Source organism: Mobula birostris, chromosome 6 (assembly GCF_030028105.1).
Source record: "Mobula birostris isolate sMobBir1 chromosome 6, sMobBir1.hap1, whole genome shotgun sequence".
In the NCBI taxonomy this organism is placed as follows: Eukaryota; Metazoa; Chordata; class Chondrichthyes; order Myliobatiformes; family Myliobatidae; genus Mobula; species Mobula birostris.
This window is the reverse complement of record NC_092375.1, coordinates 148,938,368-148,952,126: the sequence shown is the minus strand read 5'-3', so window position 1 is coordinate 148,952,126 and position 13,759 is coordinate 148,938,368.

The following is a 13,759-nucleotide window of genomic DNA, read 5'->3' as shown; positions in this document are numbered from 1 at the left end:
GTACAGCATTTTCTGTTATTATTTTAGTACAATATTCATCTCGACTGGGTGAATGAAATTGGCCATCATAGGAACTGGCTTCATTTTGAAGAATGCTACCTCATGGAATTAACTCAGGAACATCTTGTTCAATGAGACAAGATTAATTCATAAACTTACAATAAAGATTTTCTTGGGGAAAAGTGATCATAAAATAATGTTTGTATGCAGTTCAAAATAGATGTATCAAATGTAAAAATGGGAGCCTTGAACTTAACACAAACTATGTTAATATAACAGATACATTAACCAAGATAGATTAGGAAATTTGAGTTTTGCTGCAAAAATATCAAAATTCTCAATATATGTGCTGTCTATCAAAGGAGGTGAGGAGGTAGAGCACCAGTCAATCAAACATAGTGAAAGGAAGGTAAGGAGAAAATAATATTGTCAGGAAGAAAGGTATATCAAAGATCACGCATCAGCAAAAAAAAAGGGAGAGGGAATAAATTATTTGAGTATAAAACAAATATTGAAGCAAATTCTAGGAATATGCAAAGGAAAGTAGGAGAATAGGGAAAATAAACATGGGTTCTATTGACACTGATAGAAATAAATAAAATGTGAATTAAAATAGTGGGTGACACATTAAATATTTGCTTCTGTCTTTACAGCAATGATTGTAGCAGAAATTGAGAAGTAAAAGTCTATTGAGAAACCTTTGCCTTTAAGAATAATACAGAAGTTCAATCCTTTTGACCCAAAAGCTTGGAATTTGAGATGTGCCAGACATTGCAGAATTTATTATACTCCCTTCAGTTAGATTTATAGCAAATAGCTTATTGGGATTTAATGAAGAAGGTAAAGTGAGGGAATGGGAGCAAAGGATGAGTTAGGCTGTTGCAAAATGCTTGAAAGATGTGGTCCTTGGGCCCTTGGAAAATTATAATCTGATTATACATAGTATATGTTTTATTGTAGGGAAGTTTTGTTAGTCTGAAGTTGTCTAACACATGTTTCAGATGCAGCAAGCAGAGTGGAGAAGGCAGAATACGTGGATATGAATTTTCCAAGTCATTTGATATAGTACCACAAAATGACTTTACAAAGCTGATGGAATTGGAAGCAATATTAGCATAGATAAGGGATTGGTAAAAGGACAGAAGATGCAAAAGGAATAAGAATCATTACATATTGGCAGCTTGTTAATAGTGATATGACAAAGGGATCAATGATCAGTCAACCTGTATCAACAGATAAAGACAGTGACATCTTAAATTTGCTGATTCTACAAAGCTGCAAAGAAAGCTGAGCTGTGAGAGACAGTTAATGCAAATGGGAAAGAAGGTGGCAGATGAAGGAGCTGAGAGGTTATATGCCTCCAACAATATAGATGAATAATGAGAAAATAGTAAACGTTGGTGCACAGGACTTGGAATGCTAGTTCATACAGCACAAATAAAATACAGCAAAGAATTAGAAAGGCAAATAGTATGTTGACTTTTATTGTAAGGGAACTGGGGTATAAATTAAGCAGGTCTTTCAGAGATTACAGAGAGCTTTGATGAAATCACATTTAGTATTTTGTGCAGTTTTGTGCATGTTAATGCTGGGATGAGGGAGTGATGTATGCAGGAAAGGTTGAGTAAGATGGGAGTTTAGAAGAATGGGAAGGACCTGATGTAGCAACAAGAAATTCTTATGAAGAATTGTTGGGGTATTATTTCTGTGAGTGCACATAATGGATGATCTCCCCTGGTCCCACAACGCCACCTCGTTGGTCAACAAAACACAGCAGCATCTCCACTTCCTGAGGAGATTGAGGAGAGTGATTTTTTTACAGGAGCACCACCGACTGTCCTGACCTGTTGCATCACCATCTGGTACAGGAATTGCAAGGCATCTGACCACAAGACTCTAAGAAGGATTGCAAGGACTGCTGAAAGGTGTCTCTCTTCCACCCATTAAGGATATTTATCGGGAGTGCTGCATACGTAGGACCCTTAGCATTGTCAATGATCCCTCCCATTCGTCCAACAATATCTTTGACTTCATAACGTCAGGCAGGAGGTACCATAGTATTAAGACAGGAACTGTTAAGATAGGAAACGGCTTATTCTCCCAGGTTGTAAGACTACCACCCAGGTCTCATCATGCATGAGGTGCCAGTGGCATTACACTATTTACTTTTTAACTTGTGTCATAAATGCACTTTTTTATTTATAGTAATATTACTTTGTGTTGTGTGTGTGAGCTATATGTACTGTGTTGAGCACTTTGGTCTGGAGGAATGCTGTTCTGTTTGGTGATACACATGTGTACAGTTGAATGACAATAAACTGAACTTGAACTTGAGGGTAGATGCTGAAAAGTTGTTTCTTCTAGCTGGGGTGTCATGATTTAGGAGCATACTCTCAGGATAAGAAATCTGACTTTTTGAATTGAGATTAGATTAAAAATTTTGTGCAGAGTTATGAATCCCTGAAATCAGCTGTCTCCGAAGACAGTGCAGCATTGAGTGTATTCAAGGCTGAGATCAATACATTTGTCAATACTAAATGAATAGGTGGGAAAGTGGTTGAGGCGGAGGATTAATCATGAACTCAATGAATGACAGAGCAAGCTTGAAAGCTGTATGGTCATTTCTATTTCTTATGTTCTTATGAAGCTATCTTCTCCTTCAGCAGCAACATTGATCACTCAGCTTTTTGCACAGGTGGGCATGTCACAAATCTATTCTAACATCTCTTGTATCTTGTCATAAAGCTGATGTGTTAGAACAGCACCCACGAAATGGCAAATGCATTTGGTATTCCAACCAGTTTATCCAAAAGAGAAATCCCAAGTCTCCTTTGAGACTATGGAAAGATAAAGATTCAGATTTTAAATAAATAACTAATATCAAATTCCATTCAACCAGCAATCACTTTTAGCCCAGCTGCGTGAAAACTGTTAACCGTTCAGGCCAGGATTGGTTATTGGATGAAAATATTTCCAGGCCTCCAGCTGTATGGTTAAGGAGTGAGAATGACCAGCAATAAAACATGAATTAAGTTCAGGAAGAAAATAAAACTCTGCCCACCAATCCACACAAAATGAAAGGAAAAAAAAATCTCTTCAAAAAAAAAAACAGTCCTAGACCTTAGGCATGGATTGTTGTTAAGTCACACTGGTTCTCTGAACTTGTGTCCAACATGTAACCTCTGCAGAGTTTTATTTTTCTCCTGAATTTAATTCATGTTTTATTGCTCGTCATTCTTGCTCAATATAAAAAGATAAACACATTGATAGAACTTTATTTACTGTGTACTTCACTCCTCTTCACAAAACCCTTGCCTGTTCAGAGCAAACTGCATCTTTGATATTTTAAGGATATCTTACTACTTACTTACATTTCTAAAAAATATTTACTTGGAAATGTATAGTTTCATAGAGATATGCTCGGAAATGGCCTTTTGGTCAATGAGCCCACACCTACTATTAAGCACCTATTAGTACTGTTCCCATTTCTATTCTCCTCATTTTTGCCTTAACTCCCTCCAGATTTTACCTCTCACTGAAACAGTGAGGGTAATTCACAGCGGCTATTTAACTTAGCAAGCTGCACGTCCTTGAGATGTGGAAGAAAACTGAAAGACAAGGAAACTCTACACAACATGAAATGTCACAACTGAACCCAGATTACTGGGGCTAAAAGAGTCAGCACCTGCAACATTTTGCCATTCCTAAACTTCCCCTGAGCCAGTTATAACTAGCATGAGGCTGTCACAATTGTTGCCTAATCTCAAGTAATTGGAATTTTAAGTGTGAAGAAATTGATTAAAACTCCTAGAACTTCTCATGATATTCATGATAAACAATTTCAACAACTGTTTGTGGATGGAAATTCGTAATCTAAACTTTCCATCAAGAAATGTTTGTATTCATTGATGATTCGCTGCTGGTCTTGTTGTCCAATTCTAACTTGATGAGCTCTTGCAATATATTGCCACAAGAGGGAGTGTGTGACTGAAACAAGGCATGCACATTTCGCCGCTATTAAGTTATGTTGTGATGTACGATATTATCTTTTACTCGTACGTGGGATGTGGCTCGTCTAACTCTTTCTTTGGAACCTCTGTGTGGTGAAGAAACTTTCACATTGTTGTTAGTGTGGAGTTTGAATATCTTCACCTACTAATGATAAATGAATAATAATAAATCTAAAGGTTACAAAGGTGTGTTTTGTGAAGTGGAATATTTCCGGTGATATTCTCATGCTGTAAGTACACGAAGTTCTCGAAATGATCCCGCCTATACATTGTATGGGCTAGCTTCACCTGCGGATCAAAAATCTAAATAACATAATTTTCATTAGACGGATCTTAGCTTTTGGAGAATCATGATCAGCTCATGATGGGAGTATATGCATTAAGTATCTCAACTACATTAATCCTGAGTGTAAAGAAAGACTTCCTTCATCCATTCAATAATTGTCTATTCAACTGTTTAACACAAACTTCAGATAAAATATTAGCACTTAGTCAAGCATTAACTGCACCTGTTTTTGTTTAATCTTAATCACCGATTTTCTGTGACTTTGGTGAAATGGAGCAAGAGATTGCTGAATGCGCAGCTTAAACATTGTCAGTGATAGATCTCACTTCCATGGCTCAGGTAAGTTTGAATACTTGCAGGCAGTGGGAAGGATAAGGAATTGTTTGAATTTATGGTGAGCAGGAGATGATTCACATTGTGGGAGGAGAACGCAGATGTTTGCATTTGGACTTTGGAAATGCTTAATTTGGATGCTTTGGTGAAAGATATATTGGCTCTAGAGGTGGAGGCTTCTCTGAGGTAATGAAAGCAAAACAGTTTTGAACTTTGTTTATTCTGATCAATTACTTCCATTAGGGTTATCAGCAGGAAACACTTTGCCTTTTTGGTATTATTATCCTGCATTTCCTAGCAAAATTAGAAACTCAGGGAAATTAGTCTGTTTTTACATCTGAGGCTTAGGGCGTGCAAGCATAGCAATAAGAATCTCTGTATGACAGCTGTGATACTGTTGGTAATATGGATCAGACATGACTTGTCTGTGTTGCAGAATTTCTTGGCATCAGGTAGTATTCGAATGCAAAAGTCCATACGGACTGTAGAGGAGCCAAGGTAGTGACCATGGAGAAAGAGGGCACAGAGTGGGGCCTGGTTGATGATGGTATTGGGTTCTGGGTCTGTGCTTGGGGGAAGGAGTTCTATAATGAGAAACATTAGTGGAACAGTTGCTATAGGCAAATGGGAAGCAGATGCTCCTATAGTTATGATAGCAGGGAAAGCTGTCACCAGGGACTCATTAAGAAAACAATTAAGGCAGCCAAAGGAATAGATGTGGACATTCTAGGAGGCCCAAATGGGGAGAAGCAACAGGTTTTACTGAGAAAATGTTTCTCAGTAATTGCACACATGGGAACTCTAAGACTGCCCTCCATCTGTATCCTAGATATTAATAATGTTTTATATCCTAGAATTAATAATACTTAGAATTCCAATTCTAGTTTGATTCATGTCTTTGCAAGCAGCTTCTTTTGGCTTCCATGTCTACATTCCAATTCTTCATTTGTTGTTTACTTCTGTTTTCCCTGTTTTAAATCTGTACATTTATCACTTGGAGTTCAACTATGTTCTTTGCAAAAAGAATACAAACCAATTTAGTCAATGTGTGGTGCTAATGTGGTGCTGGTTGGCATCTGTCTGTCTCGAAGGACAACGTGTGATTGTCATCATCATCATCATCACAAGCCTGGGCGGAAGGTACAGAGATCCTGAGATGCCCAGTTGTCAAGATCCCCCTCTCGGCCTCATCACTGTAGTCCAAGGAAAGCCTAGGAAGCAATATGCTTAACACTAGCTTCGCTGCAGGAGCTGCAGGAAGGATGTTCAATGATATCCAGCCACCCTCAGGGCTCCACCCTGAATTTGCTGTCTGGGTTTACACCTGTAGCCTTCGTCTCTTCTGAGGCTGCCCACAAGGCAGTGGGGCTATTTATCCCTAGCTGGGGATATGGTTCATGAGCACCAGGGCATGTCCACATGCCACTGAGCCTGTGCTCTACGAGTGCAAGGGCCAGACCTCCTCCCTGTCCTCTGTAGTTCAGCCTGAGTCTAAAAGGAGTTCAGTTTCTGTGTGTCGCCAGCAAGGAGACACTACATGAGACTTGCTTGGAGGGGCTATGTACTGGCAGGGAGAGACTTACACAGTCAGCTCTCCTTTTCTCAAGACTGCTAGCCAGCGATGGAAGCTGAAAGTGAGGGCGACAAACACTACCCATTACACTACCACACTAGATGCATCACGACAACCATTTTGACACCAGGTGCAATTGTAACCACATAGAAATGTAACACCAAGGTGTTAAATAGGATATTTGTGTTAATTGCAATATTGATAAGATTATTGATACTATATTTCATACTGGAGTGAGGAGGTCAGGCAGATCATTAGCAAATTGAATCAATGAAACAATATCTTTACCAGTAGAGATCAACAGAACAATTATCTTGCCTTTCAGAAGCAATTCACAATGCACTCTTTAATTATGGAGGTAGGTATACTAATCGGTTATGATTAAAGGCCATTAACCTGAAATATTAATTCTGCTTCCCCTTTTGTTTTAAGTGCTGCCCGAGCTGCTGAGTATTTGCAACAGTTTCGCTCTTCGTTAAGGATTTTCAGCAACACTTCGTATTACTGTTCTATGAGTTCAAATGATACACGTATATTTTCTGTTACAGTATATTTCGTAACTAGTTTTAGGAAGAGACATTGAGCTTAAATTAGTAAATTCTCAGGCCCTAATTTTAATCAAAGTCATGTTTAACATACTTTTTCTTTATTGCTGTTGTGAAGTTTCAGATGGATACTTGCAATTTGCATAGTTGGAAAAATTCACATTGGCATTGCAGATGCATTTGAGTTTTTGCAAATTGCCAGAATTGTTGAACTCTTTCATACAGAAACTGAAGTTTGCAGTTTTCTCACCCTTCGCTCCACCAAGGCCTCTCCGTACCCTCATCCACACCTCTCCTGAACATGTCTCTTGCTTGCATTTTACTGAACATTCCAACTTCATTTGGACTAAGCACTGAATCCAGGGGGCTATTTGAATGTAGAGGCAACATGGTTGAATCTGATCTTGCATTGTGCCTGGTTTTCTAGATAGGCTCTTGTATGACAAAGGCTAGTTATTTGTTTGGTGAGTTATCATCATTGCAGAAATGAGGTAGACAAAATGAAAAAAAAAGTCAAATTGGAAATATTTTTAAACATTTTAAATAAAAATGTTTTATAAATTATATATTTTATACTTTGTGCTTTTTGCAAACAGTGTAGGAATTACCATTGAAATGGTGCCACTGTGGTCATATTAAAAAAATGACCAGTTGCTATGTTTCAACAATGTTATTTAAACTGCTATTATTATTTATGTTATTGAATTATGTTGTTATTCAAACTGCTTTCTCTACAGACAAGGTGATGTTTTGGTCTCCACCTGAGCATAGAGATGAAATGGTGCCTTGGATTAACAACTTTTTGATGAAACATTGACCCCTCGGGCTGGTAATGAAATGTCAGTCACAAAAGAAGCATGCTATGCTACATCAGAGATCTGTATGAATAACAGGCTATTGATTAATTAATATGGTGCTTTACCATATGACTTAATACAGTAAATTGGGAACTACTCCAAGAAAGCTGACAACTCAACGTTTACGACTTTTAGCAGCAAACTGTTTGACTGGAAGTATCAATACACATCAAAGTTGCTGGTGTCAAAGGGTCTTGGCCCGAAAAGTTGATTGTACCTCTTCCTAGAGATGCTGCCTGGCCTGCTGCGTTCACCAGCAACTTTAATGGGTTGATTGAATTTCCAGCATCTGCAGAATTCCTCGTGACTGGAAGTATAATGGGTTATGTGTGTTCCCAGTATTTATTCATCTTGCATTTAATTATAGGGGTGATATATGAAAATGAAGGAAATTTTGTTTAGCACAAGCAATTTAAAAAGCTCTCATGTTTCTTCCTCCATGTAGGACATTGTTTTATAGGAGAAATGTTTGAATATAATTTGAAAATAATTCCCTAATACCAAATTGGGGATTCAGGTGCAATCTTAATGTAACCTTAGCTAAATTGGGCAGTATAAAAGTACGTAAGTTCTGAGTAAAATTCTTACTTCAGGCATGTCAAGATAAGAGATGAAGTTTAGTCTATGTCAATAGTTCAATTTCATCATCAAAGATCCTCACCACCCAGGCCATGCTCTTTTCTCACTGTTGTCATCAGGTAGAAGTTACAAGTTCTTCAGGACTCGCACCTCCAGGATCAAGAACAGTGACTACCTCTCGACCATCAGGTTCATGAATGAATGGGGATAACTACACTCAGTCTGGTGTTCCCACAACCAATGGTCTCACTTTAAGAACCTTTATCTTGTTATTTCATGCTCTCATTATTTATTGCTATTTGCACTTGCACCGTTTATTGTTCATTGATCCTGTTTGCAGTTACTGTTCTATAGATTTGCTAAGTATGTCCATAGGAAAAAGAATCTCAGGGTTGTATGTGGTGACATGTATGTACTCTGATAATAAATTTTACTTTAAACTTTGGAACTTTGAACTTAATTTCAATGTTGCAATCTGATAAACGTCTTTTAATGTCTATGTTGGGCATAAGGGGCTAATAATTAACTTTTAAGTGTGAAGCATTAGGCAAGGCAATTGTCTTTACATGTGGTGATTTAGAGCCTGTACAAAATTTAGATGTTCTATAAGAAATCAGCAAGAAGTTGATCATCATTTCTGTGCAATGATATGTTCAAGGTATATTTATTATCAAAGTATACCATTGAAAACCATAACAGGTGAGACCATCAGTGGCAAAGGCAAGCAGATGGAGAGATGGGTGGAGCATTACTCTGAACTCTTCTCCAGAGAACAGCATCGCAGACAGCGTGCTAGATGCTGTGGAATGCCTGCCTGTCATGGAGGAACTGGATGCATTGCCGACTGCGGAAGAGCTGAGTAAAGCCATCGACAGTCTGCCCACTGGGAAGGCACCAGGATTGGATGGCATTCCACCAGAAGCCATCAAATGTGCAAAGGGCGTCCTGCTAAACCACCTGCACGAACTACTGTGCCAGTGCTGGATAGAGGGAGCAGTGCCGCAAAATATGAGAGACTGCAACATTATCACCATATATAAGAACAAAAGGGACAGAAGTGACTGTAACAACTACAGGGGAATCTCCTTGCTGAGCATCGTTGGGAAGGTCTTCACCTGCGTGGTGTTGAACAGACTGCAGAAAATAGCCGAAAGGGTATATCCCGAGTCTCAGTGCGGTTTCAGGTCAGAACGCTCCACAATCGACATGATCTTCTCCCTTCAACAGCTACAAGAGAAATGCAGAGAGCAAAGACAACCACTCTACGTCGCTTTCATTGACCTTACGAAGGCCTTCGATCTTGTGAGCAGAGACGGCCTGTTCAAAATCCTCGCCAGGATTGGTTGTCCCTCGAGGCTCCTCAGGATAGTTCAATCATTCCACACAGACATGAAGGGCGTCATTCTCTTCTTTGGAGGCCTTCAACATCCTCAGCGGTGTGAAGCAGGGCTGTGTGCTTGTCCCCACCCTGTTTGGCATCTTCTTCGCAGTCATGCTGAAGCACGCCTTTGGAACATCAACTGATGGTGTCTACCTCCCCACCAAATCGGACAGGAGGCTGTTCAGTCTGTCCCGGCTGAGGGCGAAAACCAAGGTTCGCAAAGTACTCATCAGGGACATGTTGTTTGCAGACAATGCGGCACTGGCAACACACTGTGAAGAGCAACTGCAACACCTCATGAACAGCTTCTCAAGAGCCTGCCAGGACTTCAGCTTGACCATCAGCCTGAAGAAAACTAACGTGTTGGGCCAAGGCGTTGAGCACCCCCCCGCCATTACCATCAACAACTACGAGCTGGAGATAGTTCACGAGTTTACATACCTTGGCTCGACCATCACGGACAGTCTCTCCCTAGACCCCGAGATCAACAGACGGATCGGACGCGCAGCCTCAACATTCGCCAGGCTGGCAAAGGGAGTCTGGGAGAACAGAAAGCTGACAATGCACACCAAAGTTGCAGTCTACAGGGCCTGCGTCCTCAGCACACTGCTTTACGGCAGCGAGACCTGGAGCCTCTACTTCAGACAAGAGCGGCGCATCAATGCCTTCCACCTTTGCAGCCTGCGACGCATCCTGGACATCACGTGGACTGACCGAGTCACCAACAATGAGGTCCTGGCCTGCGCCCAGATACCCAGCCTCTTCACCCTGCTCCAACAGCACCATCTCCGCTGGCTGGGCCACGTACACCACATGTCAGAAGGGAGGATCCCGAAAGACCTGCTGTACAGGGAACTGGCCTCCGGCAAGAGAGCACAAGGGCGGCCCCATCTTCCTCTCAAAGATGTTTGCAAGAGAGACATGACGTCACTGAAAATGAACTTTGAGAGGTGGGAGGATATTGCAAGCGATCGCTCTCCCTGGAGGCTGGAACTATGCAGTGGTCTAAAAAGAGGAGAAGAGAAGCTGAGGCTTGCTGCTGAAGAAAAGCGCACTCGTCGGAAAAACAGCACCAAGATAACAATGGAGGACAGTGCCTTCAAGTGCAGTCGCTGCAGCCAAGACTGTCACTCCCGTGTGGGCCTCTACAGCCACAACAGACGCTGCTCTAACACAGACTGAAGCAAGACCTTCCAGGCGCAGATCCATGGTCTCACGAGACTAACGAATGCCACCTGTATGTATGTATTATACACTTCTGAGATTCATCTTCTCCAGATAGCCACAAGACAAAGAAAAACATGGAGCCGTTCAAAGAAAAAACACCAACCACTCCCCACATACAAAAAAAACCAATAGCACAAATGGCAACAAGAACTTCAACCTCCCCATGTGCAAAAACAAATCGTGCAGATGGCAACAAGAATATCAAACCCCACCCCCCCCACACAAAGAAAAAATAATTCATGCAAATGGTAACATGAATATCAAACCCCAAAAGTCCCTGCAGAAAATAAAATAGACAATAGGAGCAGGAGTAGGCCATTCGGCCCTTCAAGCCAGCACCACCATTCCCTATGATCATGGCTGATCATCCACAATCAGTATCCAGTTCCTGCCTTATCCCCATAACCTTTGATTCCGCTATCTTTAAGAGCTCTAAACAAACCAATTGCACAAACAGCAACAAGAAAGAACGGGAAAAACAGAATATAAAACACAAAACTGAAAGAGTCCAAGAGAGCCACAGTCCAATTGATAAACCGCAGACCTTGAACCTTGGTAACAGCCTCCAGCAACAGGGGAGAGAGACCATCCAGACACAGGCGTGTTCCCCTGGGAGCAGCAACCGAGAGACCGTCACATGCATTTACCTTCCTTAAGTGAGCAAGAGGTTGGCAGATGGCACTGAACACTCACCTTCCACACTTCGGTGAAAAATAGAGTTGATCATGTGCTTGCGTTTTGTCTCTCAGCTTCCAGGCCTCATGGCCACTTGTCCTCTGGAATCTTCTTGGAAACAGAAAGCACCACCACGTCCAATTGGCCTGAAATACACCTTTAAACTGCAGATCACAGGCTCCAACAGTGCTAGAAACACATTTAAAATAAAGAAGAAGATGTAGACGAGGTGAAAGAAACAGCTTGTGGATCATCTGGAAGAGGTCGTGTGAGGTAATGTTGTTTGCCAGCACCATCTTGCCAAATCCCTGTAACTTTATCAGTTGTCATCTATAAACTGCACTCTGTATATAAAAAGAGAGATTAGGAGTACTAGTGTACGGGGTCTTTCTTTTGTTACATTTAAAATGGCGATTTTGTTATGTTAATCTGTGGAATGCGACTTTGTTGTGTTTTAACGCTGCAGAGAGTTTGCGCTAACAGTTTGTTTTACTTTAAATGAGATAACCAGGTTCTATTAGCCAATGGGTGGTTATATATCGTTTTGTTTTCGGATGCCATGCTGTATGATATGACTGTGGACTGAGTTTTGGCGGGGAGTCGGGAGGAGAGACGAGGAGGACGGCAGACGTGCGGAGAGGCTCCGGTCGATCACTTCGGGTGGTCCCGAGCCGTGGGTCGACGGAATTCGGGTGGTCGTCTGACGTCGAACTTGAGCTCCAACGGTAGCGCGCGAAGAACTTGGACTTTGATAAGTGTTGGCGCCTTTTTTTTTCCCATTACTTTCCTCTCTGTATCAAATGTATATTAATGCCCTAGAATTAGTAATATCTATAAAGTGTATGTGTTAAAATTTACTGGGTGTGCTGGCTGATGATTGATGTTTGTGATTGATTCGGGCAGCAACCGACCCTGAGGGGAGTGTTGAAGCAGGTGCTGGGCGGGATATCCCCTAGACATTCACGAGCCAATATAACGGAACGTTACACTAGTATCATGCTAATATTTATAATGGTTGTAGAATTCAGCTGCAGATGCAGGGAGAAGTTGGGTGTGTGCAGCTACGAAGAGATGAGGCAACTAGAGGCTGGCACCTTACACTGTGCAGGGTCACCGTCCTTTTGTGAACCAACCCAGCCATGGACCCTTTCAGGCAAAACACCAACATTGACAGCAGCCCTAGAGGTGGTTGCTACTCAGCTAGTCCTGCCCTTTTCAGTGAAGGACACATTAGGATGTAAATTATTTAAAGTTAGACATAACAGAATCGTAAAATAAATATAAACCTAAAACATAAGGTAAACTAACAGGTAACAATAAATGGAGGGTTTTTCCGAGCTTGAAATTATGCAAAGGTTATACATGCTGATGTTGACTGATGATAAACTGATTACTGCAAATTAATTCGAATGAACAGTAACTACAAAGCTGAGGAATATCAAGCCGACAACTGGTCAGGGAAAAATATACAGTGTTCAGTCAGGTCAGACTGGCAACCTTGTCTGGTGAGACTTTATGGGTGGAAGTGAGCAATAAGAAAGGTATTATAGACCATCCAACAGTCCGTGGGATTTAGAGGAACAAATCTGTAAAGGGATCGCAGACTGTTACAAGAAATATAAGGTTGTGATAGCAGGTGATTTTAACTTTCCACATATTAACTGGGACCCTCATACTGTAAAAGGACTAGATTTGATAGAGTTTGTCAAATATGTTCCGGAAAGTGTCCTAAATCAGTACACAGAAGCCCTAACAAGAGAGTGTGCAATACTTGATCTCCTATCAGGGAATGAGACAGGGAAGGTGACAGAAGGTTGTGTCGGGAACACTTTACATCCAGTGACTATAATGCACCAGTTTCAAGGTAATTATGGAATAGGATGGGTCTGGTCCTCGGGTTGAGTTTCTAAATCGGAGAAAGGCCAATTTTGATGATATCAGAAAAGATCTGGCAAGTGTGGATTGGGACAGGTTGTTTTCTGGCAAAGGTGATTTTGATAAGCGGGAGGCCTTCAAAAATGAAATTTTGAGAGCACAATGTCTGTATGTGTCTGTCAGAATATAAGGCAAGGTAACAGATTTAGAGAACCTTGGTTTGCGAGAGATATTGGGGCCCTGGCTAAGAAAAAAAAGCAGCTATAGGCAGGTAGGAACAAAGGAGGTACTTGAGGAATATAAGAAATGCAGGAGAACATTTAAGAAAGAAATCAGGAGGGCTAAAAGGAGGCAAGAGGTTGCCCTAGCAGACAAGACGAAGAAGAATCCCAAGGATTTCTACAGATATATTAAGAGC